The following is a 17,020-nucleotide window of genomic DNA, read 5'->3' as shown; positions in this document are numbered from 1 at the left end:
GATTTGGGGAGAAAAAGAACAGGAAAAAAAAAGAAGATTGGCCATAGTTGTTAGCTCAGGTGCCAATCTTTAAAAAAAAAAAACCACCAATTTCTCCTTCTCTACTGGAGTATTTCCATTAGCATATAAACTAAACATACTGGAAGAGCTCCCATTCTAAAACAAATAAACACTTGACCTCACCTCCCCACACAACCATCTCATTCCTCTGGCTCCCCTTTACAGCAAAACTCCTTGAAAGAATTGTGTGCATCTGTACTGTCCAATATGGTAGCTCCTGGTTCGTGTGACTGTTGAGCACTTGATAATATTGTGGATATATTGGGTTAAATAAGATATAAGATATATTATTAAAATTAATTTCACCTGTTTCTTTTACATTTTTTTAGTGTGACCACTAAAACATTTGAAATTACTTATGTAGCTAACATATTTGAATTGGAGAGCACTTGCTTATACTCCCTGTCTGCAATTCTCCTCTTCCCATTCTCTCTTAACCTGCTCTAGTCAGGCTTCTGCTCCTGCCTCCCCACCCCCTACTCCACCACAACAGCTCCCACCAAGGTCACGAATAACCTTATCATTGCTAAGACCCAATGGTCAATTCTCAGGCCTCATCTTACGTACTTCAAACATTCTTCACTTGGTTTCAGGGATCCTGCCCTCTTAGTTCTCCTCCTGCCTCACAGCCTGCTTCTTCTCAGTCTCCTCTACTGCTTCCTCCTCACCTCCCTGATCTCTAAACAATGGAGAGGATTCAGGCTGCAGAACTCAAGAGTTTTTCTCTTCTCTGTCTATTTTCATTCCCTAGGTGATTTCAACCAATCTCATGGCTTTAATATGATCTACATGCTGATGACTCCAACATTTATATCTCAGTGTGGACCTCTGCCTTGAACTCCAGGCTCACATAGCTCACAGCCTACTCAATATCTGCACTTGGCTAGCTAAGTGGGCATCTCGCTCTTAAACCTGACTTCTGAACTTGGCTCCTATGGTACATGGTTACAGTACTGGCTCCCAATATCCACACCCTTATGTATTCTTCTCCCACACTGATTTGGTCATGTGGCCCACCTGACTCAGCCATATAACTTGCTTTGGCCAATGGGACATCATCAGAAAAGATGCAATCAGAGGCTTGATAAGCACTTGTGCAGTGGGGCTTGCCCTTTTGGAATGCTGCCCTGAGACTCCCATGCCATGAAAGGCTATGCAGATAGAGAGGACCAAGGGAAAGATGGCTTAGTCTGTTTGGGCTGCTATGACAAAATAATATAGACTGGGTAACTTAAACAACAGAAATTTGTTTCCTCACAGATCTGGAGGCCAGGAAGTCCAAGGCCAAGGCACTGGCAGATTCAGTGTCTGGTGAAAGCCCACTTTCTGGTTCCTAGACAGCCATCTGTTTTGGTGTATCTTCACACAGTGGAAGCGGCTATGGAGCTCTCTGGTCCCTTCTTATAAGGGCACCAATCCCAACATGAGGACCCCACCTTCATGACCCCATCCAACCCTAATTACCTCCCAAAGGTCCCACCTTCAAACACCATCACATTGGGGGTTAGGACTTGAATTTGGGGAGGGACACAACATTCAGTCCATAACAAAGAATGATCCAGTCAACCCACACAATTGTGAAAAATAATAAGTCACTGTTTTACGCAACTAAGTTTTGGGGATGTTTAGTACACAACAATAGGTAACTGAAAGAGCACTTCCTCTCCCCAGCTCCCCAAAAAGAGCAATAAACAAGAAAAAAATCCCTTCTTCTAGTCTTCCTTATCTCAATAAATGGTCATCCATCTAAGTTACTCATGTCAAAAACTCTGGAGTGACTCCTCTCCTCCTCTCACACTCCTCATCTGGTCCATCAGCAAATCCTGCTGGCTGGACCTTCAGTATGTATCCAGAATCCAGTGACTTTTCTCTGCCTCTACTGTTAGTACCCTAGCCCAAGCTAGTATCACCTCCTTCCTAGATTATTACAAACATAAGTTAGGTCTTCCTACTTCTATCCTTGTCCCCCTACAGTCTAATTTCAGCATGGCAACTGGGTGATCCCCTGAAAAATTAATTCAGACCATGTCAGTCCTCTGCTCAAAACCCTCCAAATGGCTGCCCACCTCCCTAGGAATAAAATGTCAAGTCCTTACAATGGGCTTTAAGGCCCTATATATGATCTGCCCCCTCACCTATATCACCTTGCTGATCTCACCTCCTACTACTTTTCCCCTCTTTCACACAGCTCTAGACACACTGTCCTACTTGTTATTGCTGGAACATTCTAGAAACACTCCTGTCTCAGGGACTTTACACTTGTGATTTCCTCTGCTTGGCATATTCTTCCCCCAGATATCCAATGGCTCAACCCGTCGCCTGCAAGCCTTCACTCAAATGTCACATTCTCAGTGAGGCCTTCCCTTTAAATGAGACCACCTCATTTAAAATTGCAACCCTCTCCACCCAATCAGCAGCCCTATGCCCGTTACTTTGCTTTATCTTTTCCTCTACGGCACCTAACATCATGTGACTTACTACATATTTTACTTATTTCTTTACTGTCTCCTCCCACAAGAATGTAAGCACTGTGAAAGCAAGCATATGTATCTGTTTTGCTCACTGCTTTATCCCCCAAACATGCCTGACACAAAGCAGGGTTTAATAAATATTTGTTGAAAGAATGAAGCGAGCAGCCTAGTATGTTTAAGAACTTTATACAGTTCAGTATCACTGGACTATCATGTGGGAGAGAGGGATAAAGAGGAGATGAGGGCCAGTTTGGGAAGAGTTCTGTTTGCTCCATTAGATACTCTGGACTTTACAAATCACCTCGAGACCTTGTGAAGAGGTAGGTTCTGATGCAGTAGGTCTGGGGTAGGGGGCCTGAGAGTCTGCAATTCTAACTAGCTCCCAGGTGCTGCCAGCCCTCAGACCACACTTTGAATAGCAAGGCACAGAGCTCGCGGTCTGGCTGCTGATTAAAATAGGGCGCGACTGAAGAGAGAGAGCCCAGTGAGGAGGCTGTTGCAATAGAAGAAGTCAGGGATGATCCAATACGCACTAAAGTAGGAGTAATGGGAATGAATTCAAGAATGATCAGGAGGTCGAATGGACAAGATTTGGTCTTTGCCTGGATGTGGGGAGGAAGGAAGAGTGGAGGGCCAATGATTAGATTTATGGCCGGGGTAATGAATGAACGGATGGTGGTACCACTCAATGTGATGGGGAACATCAGAGAAGATACAGGTCTGGAGAGAGGGAAGAGAATGACAAGCTTAGTTCCCAGCAACAATGCCATCCCATCTTTGGTGCCCTCTAAATCAGATACCTGTATTTCTAGCTTTTGCAAGCCTTAGTCGCCCAGAAGATACATCTCTGGGTGGCACAATCTCAAGATAGTCATGGATACATGATTCCCCATTCTCAACTATTGAGTGCACTCTCAAGTCAGGTTTCCCTTCATCCAGGCATTTGACCAAATTCTGTTTAGTACACAAGGAAGCAGAGGATGTGTATGCTTGGGTGTTCATGTGGAAGGTCCATCTTGTTGACCTGCTACCCTGAGGGGCTGGAAAGCCCACTCAGGCCAGGCTTCACCCTCAAAGCGCCTAGTAGGAGCTGACTGCGCCACTCAGCCTGTAGTCAAGGCAATTTAAAGACCCACCTTCACCCATGAGCATCAGAGATCCAGCCCTCTGCCATCAGCACAGAGTGAGGATCCTGAGTTGGCAAAGAATCCAGCAGGTGGACCAGGCCTAGCAGAATAAGCACTGGAGCCCCGAGACCCAGGTCTCAGGTTCTACTCTTACCAAGTTGCTGTGTGACCATCTGTGTGGATCACAACCCCTCGACACATCAGTGTCCCTCTTGCAGGGAAATCCCAGGCCCTCCCCACCTTGCAGGAGCCCTGTAGGAATAAAAGAGCTAAAGGAACACGGAGACACTCTAGAAAAAGGTGCTATTTAAACGTAACACACCATTGTGCCTCACACAAGTTATGCAGTTAGTACTTGCTGGGTCTCTGGTGAGCTTTCAGCAAGGGGGAGCCAAGTCTGAGATGATTTGAGGCAATGAGGCTTCCCCTTCAGTCTGTAACAGAATCCCCTAGGGAGTGACTCTTAAACTTGAGAGAGCATCCGAATGCCCTGGAGAGCTTGTTAAAAGGCAGCTTGCTAGGCCCCACAGGCCTGGCAGGGCGAGGGTGTGGCGGGGGCGGGGGGGGGGGGGGGGGGGGGGGGGCATGCCTGGAATCAGGAAACAGAGAATTTGCATTTCTAATGGGTTTGCTGGTTAGGCTGCTGCTGCTAGTCCAGGGACCACACTTTGAGAACCCCTGTCCTAGAGAACTCGCAGAAAATGCAGATTCTTGGGCCCTGTTCCCAGAGACTTGAACCCAAGCAATCTGAGTGGGTCCTGAAATTTCCATTTTGGTAACGAGCACCTCACATGATTCTGATACTAGGTCATCCAACCACACAGGAGAAACATACTGACTTAGGGGAATTCCTGGAGGTGGAAGATGTACCTAGAGGCCTGAGGAAAGCTACCAGTGGAGGGGCACAGTCTGGCCAGGCGCAAGGAGCAGCGTCTCATGGAAGCTGATAAAATTAAGGTGGAAAATACTTGACTTAATCCTGTGCTCCTACAAAGCATTCCTGAGCCCCAATTACTTCCTCCTCAGCAGGGGAAATCCCATGGTCTTCAGAAACTCACCTACCCACCCTCTTGCACAAGGCTCAGCTGTTGGCCAATTTTTCAAATTCTCCAGCTCTTTCCTCATCCACTAACCCCCTGGGTGCCTTCTGTCCCTTATCCTTTCCCCTGCCCCTCGCCTGACCAGCAAAGTTAGAACTGAGAAGCCAGTGAAAGGGAACTTCCCCAGCATCCTGACACAATCCTAGCTAGGCAGGAGGGGCAATGGGCTAATGGCGGGGAGGACACAGGCAGCACAACCTGGAACTGAGGTCAGTACTACCTCGGGGCCACTTTCAAGCCATTGCTGGCCAAAGTGCTCTTGCTTTAACTGTCCTAGAAATCAGCACAGGGGCTGTATGCCAACCCTCATCTTCCAGGAGAGCGCCTTAAAGCGCCTCAAGAGAGAAGTGGCTTGCCTGGAGCAAACAACGTTTGGGCTCTTACATCCCAGTTTCCGAAAATGTCCCCAAAGGACATCTGAATTGCCTGTGCTTCAAAGACCCTTCTTCCCCGTGTCTAGCCTGACAGTCCACTGCTTCCCAATTCTGAAACAAGAGCTCCCTCTAGTGAAACTGAAAGGGGTTTCCAAGCAGCCTGGAGGCAGGGCTTCTTAACCTTCCTTGTGCCAGGAGGGACCCCTCTGACAGCAGGTGGATACCGACAAACCTCTTCTCGGAGCAATGTTTTAAATGCATAAAATAAAAGGCAAAGGGTTACAAAAGAAGCCAATGGTATTAAAACAGAGTTATCAGGACTGGCCTAGTGGTGCAGTCGTTAAGCTCACGTGCTCTGCTTGGGCAGCCCGGGGTTCATGGGTTTGGATCCCTGGCGCAGTCCTACATATCGTTCATCAAGCCATGCTATGGAGGTGCCCCACATACAAACTAGGGGAAGACTGGCACAGATGTTAGCTCAGCAACAATCCTCCTCAAGTGAAAAAAAAAAGAGGAAGATTGGTAACAGGTATTAGCTCAGGACCAATCTTCCTCACCAAAACAAAACAAAACAGTTATCAAAATATTTAAACAGATTTATAATATAGTACTTATGTGTTTCTTTACTAATGTGTTTAACAATAAGACCTAGCAGCAAGTCTAACAACTACCATAATTTCAAAGCAGTGATGAGCACAAACAGTATTCTGAGGTGTCTGCAACTACTGTAAGGTGATAGGAAGCCATCTGTGATTGCTACTGACAACACAGTCCTAGGTATGGCCAGTATCACTGGTGCTCGTTGTCTGCATTCATGTGCCACATTCCTGCTACAGGTTAGTGAAAAGAAAGATGGGATATTTTTTCCCATCCAAGTTAATGGACCCCTTAATTCCTATTTTCGACCCCAGGTTAAGAACCCCTGCCTAAATAAAACAATCACACCCAACCAACCAAAACCCCCCCAGGGATGAAGAAAGGGGGGTTCCTGGAGCAGGAATTGCATCACTAGCCCTACAGGTCCTAAAGCTGTACAGGTGCACTCTCCTCCACCTGTCCCGAGGCTGATTTCCCCCCAAACCATCCTGCTGGAACCCCCAGAACCTCTGGAGACCTGGCCCCCTCATCAACAAATCTTTCTATCCCTGCCACCTCTGCACAGAAGGGCCCTTGCACCTCCTCACCGTAAGGAGGCCTGGCTCTCCCCTGGAGCCATTCCTTCTCCCCTGGCTGCTCTGAGCAGAGGCCATTTGTTCCGAGCCTTCGATTCTCACAGCAAGCCTTCCTGGGGAGAAGGGGAGCTGAAGATTCCTCTAGCCCCCTCGTCATTGCTTCTACATGTTTTCTCTTCGCTTTTCTCCTTCTTTCAAGCTTCAGCTTCTGTTCCTTGTGACTGTGACCTGTTGTCCTCCAGGTCACTATCCGATTCATCCCAGATCAGTCTCACTAGGCTTACAGTCTTCCTTTGTTCTGGGTGATTTCAACATCCGTGCAGGCGCCACTGCCAACACCCTAATCTCATGGCCTCTTGAACCTCCTCAACTCCACAAACCTCTAGTCCACTTCACCACCCACAACCCGCTTTGGTCAACACTCCCAACTGCCCCACCTATGACCACAAGCTTCCAGAGGTTCAGCTTTCATATCCTCATTCCTACCGTGCACGTGCCCAGAGACCTCCTTATGACCTCTGATCCCTTGATGCCCCTTACCTGCCCCCATGGACTTCCTCCTTGTTCTGAAGCTCTCTCCCAGCCTCACTTCCTTCCATACCAGCTGGGACCCCATGAGAAAACACTTAAACTCTTGCACTAGCACCATCAACTCCCTGGTGGGCAGAGCGCCCTCTTCTTCCCTCTCACCCCACACTTCTACCTACCCTCTCACTAGCTCATCCTCAAAGGGTGGATTGCTAAAGGTGAGAACCCAAGAAACTGCTCGGACCACATTTTATTAGGTTAGCAGGCAGAGTCGTGGTACATTAGCAAGCAGAAAACAGACTAATCATAGCAAAATTAAATAGTGGGAACTAAGGGACAGGCACTCTCGTAAGCACTCTACATACATTAACATTCAATGCTTATTACAACCCTTCGGGGAAATATTATTATTCTTATTTTACAGGTGAGGAAATTGAAACACAGAGAAGTTAAGGAACTTGACCAAGGCCACACAGCTAGTAAGTGACAGAACCAGGACTTGAAACCAGGTGGTCTAGCTTTGTAATGGGCAGCACACACTTTTCATCATGCACATCTCAGAGAAACCTGTCTCTTTGGACAGTCAGGCCTGCTCACATCCTCCTCTCTCCTGTAGCTTCTCAGTGCCTTTGACGGGGTAGGAAATAAGCTTGGACCCGCTCTACAGATCTGGCCACCTTAGATTCTCAGAGCACAGAGCAGGAAGCTCACTTGGGCATCGAGGCCAAAGCTGCAAGCTCCAGCCTAGCTGCCAGAGGAGCTCTGCCTGCGTTGCACATACTGGGCACCTGCTCGGCCAATCAGAAAGTGGCACTCTGTTTCCCATTCCACTATCGTTCCTTGGGTGACCTGCCCTTGGCCAGAGACCCAGAAAGAGGAAAGTGGTTGGCAGGATTACCAAAACTCTGTCCTGAACCTCCAACGTGCCTTGCTTTCTGGATCGTCAACACCATTGACCCTACTTACAAAGCGCCAACCTTGGATGGATCCCTCAAGCCAGATGTTCTGCTCCCCGACTGAGGAGAAAATGGGTAACCACACAGACCAGTGCCAGGAAAATACAAGGAAATCTGTTTCAGGAGGGCCCCCTCAGAGCTAATCACCAACCTTCCAGAGCTACCCTGTCCAATATAGTAGCTACTAAAGACATGCAGATATTTCCATTTCAATCAAGTCCATTAAATTTAAATCAAATGAGAAATTCCTCAGCCTAATGCCTCAGTCACACTAGTCACACTTCATCTGCTCAGGAGCCACATGGAGCTTGTGGCTACCACACTGGACAGAGCAGAAACAGCATATCTCCATCATCACAGAGAATTCTATCGGACAGCACTGAGATTCCAGACTTACCTCCTTCTCCCATTTCCCGCAGCATTTACTCCTCTTGTCATTACCCTTCTCGGTCCACCATAAAGCCCTTTCATTCTAGGCAGTTGTCATCACTTGTAATTCATCCAGACCCCTTTTTCCCCAGTAGCTTCAATGCTCCCCTGTCACTACTTGCCTTCATCTTCGCACCTGGACATGCCCGGCCTTGGGCAGAGAGGAAAGGGGAGGAGGGGTAACAGGAGGAGAGGAAAGGAGGGAGAGAAATCCATCCCCCAGCTCTGCAAGGCCCTTAACCCCTCCTTGCTTAACGCCCTTAACTTCTCCTTCCTTCCCATCCCCACTTCTCCAAAGGCCTTACTTTCCTGGAACTCTCTGAAACAATGTAGCACTCTTAATCACTACTACTTTAATGAAAATTTCTACTGCCTTAGACTTCCCTGAACAGCTCCAGAATATTCTACCCAATTACCTCCTGGACACCTCAGTCTGGACAGCCTAGAAGTGCCTCAAATTCAAGTGAAATCATCTTCTTCTCTAAAACATGCTCCTCCCTTCTGTGCCCACCTCCTCCCCAGACAGCTAGGCCCAAATCCTGGGGCCTCATAGACTTTGCCCTCTCCCTTACTCCCATAGCATCTTAATTATAATAAACACTATCAATGTAATTATTTCTTATTCATTTAAATTAAAATAAAAAATGATCTCAATTGTATAGCCTCACCTCCTGAAAAGATGAAAAGACAAGACTACTGCCACCTAGTGGTGAAACTCAGGTAAACAATTAGCTACAGCAGTTGAAACGCTCAAGGCAAATAAAAAGCATAAGAACATTCAGGAAAATGTGCCTTAGGTGGCCTATGGAAGTCAGACACAGCTCCAGAGAGGAAGGAGTACCCTTGAGCTAACTTGTAAAGGAAGACGTGGAATTTGCCATGTTCCAGGTAGAGAAGCTGGTGTGAGCATGGATACGGGGTTGGGGATGGGGACTGGTGGGACAATTCTGTCAATAGATTTGTTCACGTAGAAGGTAAAATAATGGGAGTTGAAGTCTAAGTGATGGGAAATGAGGTCAAAGAGACAGGCTAGGATCAGCTTGCAAACAGTCTTGAATGCCATGTAAAGGAGTTTGGTCTTTATCTTGGAGAGGACTTTTAGGCAGTGGCACAAAATCTGATCAGATTTGCTCCTTCCTTAGAAAGGTTATTCTGGAGTCTGGATAGAGGATTAGACTGGGCAGGAGGTAGAGAGCAATCAAGGGACAAGGAAATGAGAGAGAAAACAAACTAATCCTGGCAATAGAGGCTGAGAGCCTGGACTAGGGCAGGGATGGTGGGGATAGAGAAGAAGGGCCAACTTTGCAAGCATTTTGAGAATGTGGATCATCAGAACTTCTGAACTGATAGGTATAGGGGGAGAGGCAGAGGAAGGGATCCAGGAAGTTGCCTAAGTTTTTGGCTTTGGCACTGGATGGATGGTGGAGCCACTAAGACAGGAAATAGAGGAAGAGGAGCAGGTTGGAAGAAGGAGTATGGAATTGAGGAGTCTGACTGTAGACATGTTTCCTTTGAAGTACCTGTGGTGGTTCTGGAGCCTGCAGTTAGATCTATAGATGAGGAACATCAGATTCTCTGGGGCAGGCAGAGCAAAGGAGCCTGAGGAGAAACAGCCAGAGAAGGAGGAGAACTAGGAGAGACGGGTGTCATGGAGCCCAAAGGAGAAACGAGCATCTAAAAGGCGGGATGCCAGCAATGTTAAATCCACCGACAAACATGCACTCAGGATGTGCAAGGCTCTGTGGCTTAAGAATTGAGCAAGACACAAGCCTGACCTCAAGAGGCCACAGCCTGTTAGAAGACAGGTGTGTAACTAATGAGAGGCAGTATAATGTGGTTAATGATTAAAAAATAATAATAATAGAAAACCAGTATACAGCACTTACCATGTGCCAGGCACTGTTCTCTATGCTTTACATATACAAGCTCATTGAGCCCTCAAGGCACCCTGTGAGGTAGGTACTATTCCTATCCTTGTTTTACAAATGAGAAAACAGACGCAGAGAGGTTAAGGCACTAGCCCAAGTGCTGTAACCAGGATTCGAACCCACAGTCTGTCCCAATCCAGTGACTACATGGAGAAGCAGCATGGTGTGGTGGTGACGTCTGCCTGCCTGGTTTCAAATGCCAGTTTAAACTCTAGTGCAGGGGCTCCTAACCTTTGGGGGGTCATGGACTCCTTGGGCAGTTTGTTGTCTATGATTTAGAACTGAAGGAAATGCCATATTTCACTTGGAGTTCATGCAAATGAAGATGTGATTTTCTTTTCTCATCCAAGGTCATGGGCCCCATAAGTAGATTTTGTAAGGATTAAATGAGATCAAGATTGTGCATGTAAAACACTTACCCAGGGCCTACAGTGTGTGGTTATATAGTCACTCATTCGTTCAGCCGCCAAATATCAAGAACAAAAGAAAAATTCCTGTCCTTAGGGAGACGGGCACGTCAACAGACACCTACACTGCAGCGTGTGAAGGACAGCAACAAAATCGTTACAGCGGGCTGCCTGGAGAAGGTGACTGCTGAGGTGAGTTTTGAAGAATGAATACTTTCCAAGCCAACACACTAGAGACGGGCATTCCTGGCAGAAGTCACTGCATTTTCAAGGGCACAAAGGCATGAAAGTTGCACAGTAAACTCAGGGGACCTGAAAGATGTGGGTATCATCAGAGTACAAACTACAAGGAAGGAAGGAGCATAAAGAGATGAAGCTGGGGAAAGGGCAGGGCCAGGTCATGCAGGGCCTTTCATGCCAGGAGCATGCCCTGTGTTTGGGGGACAAGGGGGAAACACTGAAAGTTTCCAAACAAGGAAGTGCTATGATCCTATCTGGGCTTTAGAAATAGCTTTGGAAGCTACAGACGGGCTGTTAGGGATGGGCTGGGGAGGCCGGAGGCTGAGAGATCACACGAGCCAACTGACAAGGGATGAGTAACGCTCAGCACAAGGTGGTGGCCCTAGAGACAGTAGGAAGGGGATGCACTTGAGAGAGATTTAGTAGGTAAAAACAGAACATGGTAATCTCTCTACACAGCAGCCAGCGTGACCTTTTCCAAGAGCTGATCTGATCATGCCAGACTACTGTTAGGACAAATGAGACACCATCTGGAAATAAAGTTGGATCCTTATCTCACATTGTACATCAGGATAAATTCCAAGTGGATAAAAGCTTTAAAGGTCAAAAAGAAATGGAACTATTAACAAAGCAGAAAACAATAAGGGATTTTTTTTTCTTTGCTGGAGGAAGATGAGCCCTGAGCTAACATGTGTGCCAGTCTTCCTCCACTTTTTATATGTGGGTCGCGACCACAGCATGGCTGATGAGTGGTGTAGGTCCGTGCCTGGAATCTGAGCCTGCAAACCTGGGCTACGGAAGTGGAGTGCACCAAACAACCATTATGCCATTGGGCCAGCCCTGGGACATGTTTTTTTTTTATAACCTTGGAGTGGGGAAGGACTTTCTAACCATGACCCAAAGTTCAGAAGCCATACAATAAAAGAGAGATAAATTAAGTCACATAGAAACGTAAACAGCCCACAGGGCAAAAATAAATCGTAAGCAAAGTTAAAAGACAAATGACAAAACTGGGGACAATATCTGAGGCTCATATCACAAAGAGCTAACTCCTAATATTTATATATAAAGAGCTCCTAGGATTCAATTTTGTAAAAAGACCAAGAACACAAGAGAAAAACGAGCACATGAGAGGAACACAAAGTTCAATTATGAGGAGATCACATGCCAATTTAAACAGATAAAAAGATGCTCAGCTGCACTCAAAGTAAAAGAAATTCAAACTAAAACTGAATTGATACACCATTATTTTTACCCATCAGATGAGCAAAACTTGAAAAGTTTGGAAATATACTCTTTTGGTGAAGCTGTGTGGAAACAGGCCCTCTTACACATTGCTAGTGAGCATTTAAATTGGTATCACTTGGGGCCGGCCTGGTGGTGCAGCAGTTAAATTTCACACGTTCCACTTCTCAGCGGCCCGGGGTTCACCAGTTCGGATCCCGGGTGCTGACATGGCACCGCTTGGCACGCCATGCTGTGGTAGGCATCCCACATATAAAGTGGAGGAAGATGGGCACGATGTTAGCTCAGGGCCAGTCTTCCTCAGCAAAAAGAGGGGGATTGGCGGCAGATGTTAGCTCAGGGCTAATCTTCCTCAAAATAAATAAATAAATAAGTTGGTATCACTTTTACAGATTGGGAAATATCCATCAAAATTACAAATGCATATACTCGTCGATTCAGTCATTCCACTTAGGGAGATTTATCCTATAGATATACCTGCACACATGAGAAATGGCAGAGGGTACTCTCAGTGCACGGTTATTTACATAAGCAGAAGATCTGAAACAACCTCATTGTCTACCAATAGTAAATCGTGGTATAGTGTCAGAGCCTTGTGTTATGTTTAACAGCAGAACCTCAGAGCCATAGCACTGGGTTCAAATCCTGGGTCTGCCACTAATTATCTGAGAGGCAGTTTCTTCATCTGTAAAAGGGAGGGAACAGGAGCACCTACCTAGAGGATTAAATGAGTTAATATGTGTGTGAAGAGCTTGAAACAATGCCTGGCACATCAGAGTGCTATGGAAAGGGTTGCCGTGTTTGTTATGCTGTATTTTATCATCCACGCAATGGAACACACGCTGCTGTGAAAAAGAATAAGGAAGCTTCCTGTGGGCTTACCCGGAAAGCTCTCTCAGAAATACTGCTAAGCAAAACAGCAACAACAACAACAACAAAACAGCTGTGTCTTATGCCATTTGGGGATGTGTGTCTTAAGGATGACAATAAAACATTTTTAAAATTTACTTATATATGCAAAAGAAAACTCTGGGAGGATATGCAAAAAACAATAACAGTGATTACCTGTGGGGTTACAGGGGAGACTGGGTAGATGGGGGGGGAGGGGGGGAAGGGTGAGAAGGTGATTTTTCACAGAATGGCCTTTTGTATCTTAGATGTTGAATCATATAAAAGAATTATATAAGAAAAGAATCAATAGGAAAAACAAGTTGATGGCATGCCCTTCTTAAAATCTTTCAGTGGGCTTCTACAGCTCTTAGAATAAAGGCCAAACCAGGGCAGTGAATCCAGGATTTCATGGATAGTATAGAGTTTCTCTTACAAACAAATACATTTTCGAAAAAATCAATAGATTTAACGATATATATCACATATATAATAATACAGGTGCTTACATGGACAAGGCAAAAAATGGCATGCCCGAAGAACTAAAGTTTAGGCAACATTGTGTGGACTATTCTTTTATGATGCTTAGCTGTGAAGGGAAGATGAAAGAGAGATGTGTGGGGTTGAGAGAAAGTTTTTCAGAATGGGAAGACTTCAGCATCCTTATTGGCTAAAAAGCTGAAAGGGTTGAAAATCCACGTAAACAAGTAACTACCTAATGGCCTCAGGTTCCAGAGGACGCAGAAGGGATAGGAAGTAACCACACCAGGGTGTGACTGGCCACGTTCAGAAGGAATGCCACTTCCTCCAAGAGGGGAGGGAAAGGAAAGGAATGATGGGGGCGGGTAAGGATGCTTTTAGAGTGGAGAGGAGTAACTGAGGGAATTCCCACCTGGAAAGCTCTATCTTCTCAGTCGTTTGTTGGGGAAACATCTATTGGCAATGGGGAGGACAGGCAGTTTGAGGAGGGTGGTAAAGGTCTAGCGTGTGACTTCTCAGCGCAGTGTGTAGAAGAGCTGATCAAAGAGAGAAAGTAATTGAGCAGTGGTGTTGAGAACACAACTACAGCAGAGACCATGATATTTTAGTGGCCCAAATCTGAATAGCTGGAGAGATTTTCTCCAAGAGGCCAACACTGGGCACCGGGATTGGACACTAATCCCAGTGGGAGGGACAAGGGAGTGAGGCACTTCCAGGAGCTGGTAAAAGGAAAGTTCCAGTAATTGGTCATGGTGGTACAAGCTGACTGGAAAAAAGAAGAGGCTGAAAGGAGTGGATATTTGGGTCAAAGAAAGGGACACAGAGGGTTACGATGTCAGATAGAGCAGTTTTAGGGGAAGGGGGAAGGCAAAGTCCAGGTGGCTGAAGCAGGCCGGGGGGGCACAGGCAGAAATCACTGCAATTAAGAAGCCCAAACCTTGAGAAGCTGGGGTGGGATGAGCAATCCTCACTGGAAGTCTCTCGGGATGCTGGCTAGAATTGTAATGAAAATGTTGAGAGCCGCGGCCAAAGGCATCTAGGAATCAGGGGCAAGTGACCATGAGGTTAGGTGGTGGTGGTGGTGGCAGTGATGCAAAAAAAGGTCGAGAGAATGGTAAAAGAGAAAGCATTTTCACAGAAGGTAGAGATGAGCTTTTGGTCTGGAAGAGACAGTGGGGAGCGGGGTAGAAAGAGCAGCCTCCATCAGAGGAAGCTTCAGGCAAGAGATGGGAAGACTTTGTGTTCTGTGAAGAGCTCGGCGTGGGGTGGGGGTGGGGGTATAAAAATACAGTTCTAGAAAGCCAAAGGCAAAGAGTTGGGAGGAAAGGAAACAGAGAAATAAAGAGGCAGGCCAGAAGAAGAAGAGTAGCGTGGATAAGGGAGGTCAAGTTTACTATGGTGGTGCCAAAAGACAGCAGGAACAAGGGAAGAATGGGATTCCCATTAATCACCATCCAACCACCCCCTAACCACAGGAAGAAGCAGGACCTTGCCTTTCAGGAAAATAGGGTTCCTTGGCACTGAAGGTTACCTATGGGAGATCTGTCTTGCCTTGCATAAAAACTCCTGAGCCAGTTATCTCTGGAAAATTACAAGAGACTTCCAGGGAAGAGAAGCTCAAACCCTCAGCTTTTTTGGTTTATAAGGAAGAATCTTTTCACTGCTCACTCCCGGTCCATTCCCCCTCTGCGAGGCCCAGGTCCAAGGCTCAGACAGAAAGTGAATTCAGACTTAGGAAATTGAGATTTTCCTCTAAAAGCTCATAATTTCCCCCAAGTGAACAGCAGATGGTAGCAAAGAGCTGGAAAGAAAGCCAAGTCCATAAAAGAGCCCAGAAATGGCGAAGAAGGGAAGGTGAGCGGGGCTTTGGACATGATACCACGCAACCGCAGCACCCTCCATTGCACTGATCACGCTGTATGACAATTGTCGACTAGCCCCACGGACAGGACTCCCTGCGGGAGGACTGTGCCTGTCTGGCTCGGCTCTGATTCCCTAGCGCAAGGTTCAGCACACAGCAGGCGCTCAACAAAGACGAGTTGAGTGCACGGCTCGGGGGAGGGAGAACTTGTTGGGGGAGAGACTCCCAGCCTGACATGGTGGCGAGACAGACATCTGTCTTTTAGGACAACGTGGTGTGTGGAAAAACGTGCTGGTTTGGGAGGGAATCTAGGCTGGATGTTGAATCCGGGCTGTGTTAGAAATGTGTACCTAACATTTCTGAACCTTGATTTTTCTCCTCTGGAGAGGGAGGATTTTTCACCAGGCTAGTTGTGATGAGAAAACACACAAAGTGTGTCTAGCACAGTATCTCGCACACAGGAGACACTCAATAAAAAGTAGATGTTGATATTTACTGTGGTTATTATTACTGTCACTATTATTACATCTTCTTCTCAAGGCTAGGCACCAGAGTAGAGGGGAAAGCATCACTAACGGTAACAAATACATTGGAATTAAGACTTGGAATCCCTACTTCCTCAGCTCAGTTCCCCCAAACAGTGCAGCAATAGATTCAATAGAAGGCCACGGCCGAATCAGCCTCTTCTAGAGGGTGTGGCTTCCCAGAGTGTGTTTTTTTTTTCCAGGGGTGGAGGATGGCTACTTGGTATTTCCCATGTCAGACCAGGCTAGCCCAGCTACCTGACGGATTTTTATAGGCACCTCAGAGCACAAATAAGTTTAACTAACAGCCACATGCATTTGGCAAGAACTTGCATCACACACCTCAGAAATCAGGAACAATGAATGGTGGAGCTCTGGAGCCCTGGGACAGCTTCCTGCCTGGTTCCCTTTAGAATGAGAGTATCTCAGAGAGCTGAATATTATTGGGAAGCTGTTTCCTGTGCCACAGGGGACAGCCCTGAGAAATGGCACAGGTCTCCTGGATATTGGAACTTCAGATTTCCCTTAAAGCTCAGCAGGGAAAAGAGTACATTTAGACCAAATTAAAAAGAACTACCCTTTGACATTGTGAGACCCCAGTGGCTGCACAGGGTAAAAACAGTCTCAAAGAATATTTAGACAAGTCCTAAGAGTCCTAATTGATAGAAACCAGGGAGAGGGGGCAAATCTCTTGACTGGTAGAAGACACCATGGAGAGCAACCATGCCCATCCTCCAGTATGTCCTGGGGTTGACCAGTCCTTGAGGCTCTCTCATGCCAGAAGTCTTAAGATTTGCTGGAATTTCCAAGTTAGAGGAAGCACGACTTCCAAACCATCTTCCAGTGGGCTCAAGGGCCCGTGTGGCCTCATCATGTCATTTTTAATGGGATAGAGGTGAAACCTGTGCTGCCTGTGGTAAGGTAGGGAGCGTTTGTCTCCCAAAAATGTCCCAGCAACCAAGATAGAGAGGCTGGCGGCTAAGAGAAGAGGATGTCTTCCAGGTACAGGGCCTTTCAGGAAGGTAGGAGCACAGAAGGAGGGCTCTAACAACTCTTCTAGAAGAGATAGGAACTTCCCTTCCCTTTTGTCTATCACACAATAGAGGGAGGGGGTCATTTAAGGGTCTCTGTGAGGTCATGAATAGATCAGTTTCCTTTCTAGGCTGTCTCTACCAGGTTGGCGGTCTCTCCCTCTGACCAAATGAAAGGTCTCAATGGTTGATTTTACAT

The 17,020-nt window shown here is 46.6% G+C and overlaps 1 protein-coding gene across 6 annotated transcripts in view; it reads right to left on the bottom strand.

The window, feature by feature from the left end:
* TMEM164 (transmembrane protein 164) overlaps positions 1-17,020 on the bottom strand; it is a 166,700-nt gene that overhangs the window by 14,465 nt on the left and 135,215 nt on the right. The gene's annotated exons all lie outside the window — the stretch shown is intronic.

The sequence above is a fragment of the Equus asinus genome, chromosome X (genome assembly GCF_041296235.1).
Source record: "Equus asinus isolate D_3611 breed Donkey chromosome X, EquAss-T2T_v2, whole genome shotgun sequence".
Lineage (NCBI taxonomy): Eukaryota > Metazoa > Chordata > Mammalia > Perissodactyla > Equidae > Equus > Equus asinus.
Note: the sequence above shows the minus strand (reverse complement) of the source record. Positions and strands in the feature narration are given on the sequence as shown.